Source organism: Dromiciops gliroides, chromosome 5 (assembly GCF_019393635.1).
Source record: "Dromiciops gliroides isolate mDroGli1 chromosome 5, mDroGli1.pri, whole genome shotgun sequence".
Taxonomy (NCBI): domain Eukaryota; kingdom Metazoa; phylum Chordata; class Mammalia; order Microbiotheria; family Microbiotheriidae; genus Dromiciops; species Dromiciops gliroides.
Window position 1 is genome coordinate 191,938,859 of NC_057865.1, and position 2,543 is coordinate 191,941,401.

General features: G+C 39.7%; 1 pseudogene; it reads right to left on the reverse strand.

Moving 5' to 3' along the window:
- Positions 1-308: 308 nt before the first annotated feature.
- On the reverse strand, positions 309-657 carry LOC122727682 (annotated as a pseudogene).
- Between the last annotated feature and the right edge of the window lie 1,886 nt (positions 658-2,543).

The following is a 2,543-nucleotide window of genomic DNA, read 5'->3' on the forward strand; positions in this document are numbered from 1 at the left end:
TATAATCCAGTGAATGGTGGCAATTTGGTCTATAGTTCTTCTGTCTCTTTGAAGACCATCCTGCTCTTCTGGTAATTCTTTGTTCACATATTGCTGAAGCCTAACTTGCAGAATCTTAGGCATATTCTTGTTGGTTTGTGAAATGAACAATCCTTTGTATTGCCCTTCTTTAGGATTGGGATGTAAGCTGATTTTTTTTCCAATCCAGTGGCTACTGTTGTTTTCCAACTTTGCTAGTATATTGAGTGCAACACTTTTTTTTAAAAAACAAGCTTTGGCCAGTTTATTAAAGAATACTTTTGTACAATTTACTTTTCACTGGTCTGTTCTGGCATGCTTCTAATGATGTCAGAATCACCTGGATCAATGGTAGCCAGTGTACAAACTCTGTAGTACTTCCCACATGCTGTATCCAATTCAATGTTGCTGCCACTGTAGTGATGTACACCAGTTTTGGCCAACATAACATAATATTCTATCTCTGATTTCCTCAAGGCTGGGGCAGTTGTTGGTCAAGATGACTAATTTGGCTTTGCCTTGTCTGATCATTTTCAGGGTCTGTTTGTAGCCTAGCACATATTTGCCGCTTTTCATCACCAGCTGGAGCCTCGAGTTGATGGACTCCAGCGACTTTTTCGTCTTCTTTGTGGCCACCATCTTCCTGCTTGTGGTGCAGGAAGACCCTCAGCCAGAGACCTGTAGCCAAAAATGGCCGGGAAGCGAGAAAGGCAAGTGCAACAATTTAACAACATCATCTTTTAGTGTGTTAAATAGCTCAGATGGAATTCCATTACCTCCACTAGCCTTGTTAGTAATGCTTCCTAAGGCCCACTTTACTTCATTCTCCAGAATGTCTGGCTCTAGATCAATAACCACACCATCTTGGTTAAAGGTAATGTTAAGATCTTTCTTATATAATTCTTTTGTGTATTCTTTTTTTTTTTTGTAGGCAATGGGGGTTAAGTGACTTGCCCAGGGTCACACAGCTAGTAAGTGTCAAGTGTCTGAGGCCGGATTTGAACTCAGGTACTCCTGAATCCAGGGCTGGTGCTTTAACCACTGCGCCATCTAGCTGCCCCCTCTTTTGTGTATTCTTGCCACCTCTTAATCTCTTTTTTCTGTTAAATCTCTATCATTTTTGTCTTTTATCATGCCCATTTTTTTTGTTTTTTTTAGTGAGGCAATTGGGGTTAAGTGACTTGCCCAGGGTCACACAGCTAGTAAGTGTTAAGTGTCTGAGGCCGGATTTGAACTCAGGTACTCCTGACTCCAGGGCCGGTGCTCTATCCACTGCGCCACCTAGCTGCCCTATCATGCCCATTTTTGCATGAAACTTTCCTTTGATTTTTTTGAAGATATTTATCTTCCCCAGTCTATTATTTTCTTCTATTTCTTTGTATTGTGCATTTAAGAAAACCTTATCTTTCCTTGTTATTCTCTGGAATTCTGCATTCAGTTGGGTATATCTTTCCCTTTCTCAAGGGTCATAACTCCTAGTTAAATGTCTACAGTTGGATTTTAACTTAGTCTTCCTGAATCCAGGGTCAGCACTCTATTCACTGCAACAATTTGGTGACTTTGGGGGTATATTTCCAAATCTGTATATTTTCCAACCTTCCCCATTGTCCCCCTGATCCCATGTCTGACACTCCCATTGGGACTTTGAGCAAATACTTTATCTCCCTAACCCTGAATTATATTATTTGTAAAATGTGGGGGTTGTACTAGGTGGACTCAAGATCCCTTGCAATTCTAGATTTATTTCCCCAGCAAAGGGAAGCATTAGAAATACTTGTTACACAAATAAGATGAAATTTAATAGGGATAATATAAAATCCTACACTTGGATTTTTTTTTTAATCAACTGCACAAAGTACAAGATGGTGGTGGGGAGGAAGGTGGACTCTGGTATATGATTAGGGAATAATAGATCCTATAAAACTGGCCTATAAGGTTTAGAAAACTGAAGTCAATAATTTAACATGGCAGTCAGAAAAGTTAATAGGACCTCAAACTACATAAACATAAGTATAGTTTTCAGAATGGAGTCATACAGGGGATGTTTAGCATAGAGAAGAGCAGCTTCCATGGATATGGTGGTAGAGTGTAGCATAATAGCACATTTGGGAATGTGATGGACCTTTTTTTGGTCCTAGACTAAAAAGTAGGAGCAACTTGACATAAATAAAAGTTTTCTGACAATTAGATATGAGTAGAATGAGAAGGTATGGGTTGTAAAGGGTACTTACTCCTTTTTAGGCACGGTTGGACTAGATGACCATGAAAGAGTACTGAATTTAGAGAGAACTAGTCACCTAACATGTCACCTAAATTCTCTGGCCTCAGTTTTCCTCATCTGTAAATGAAACGGATAGCCTTGATGATCTCTGAGGTGATTTCTGCTGTGGCCACAGAGTGCTATCTACTGCCTTCATCTTCTTCACTCCTCTCAAACAGGCAAAACTCCCAGTTTCTTTCCTCCTCCCTTCCCATTTAATGGATTTCCCTACATCTTTCCCCAAAGGTATCAAAACTGAAAATAA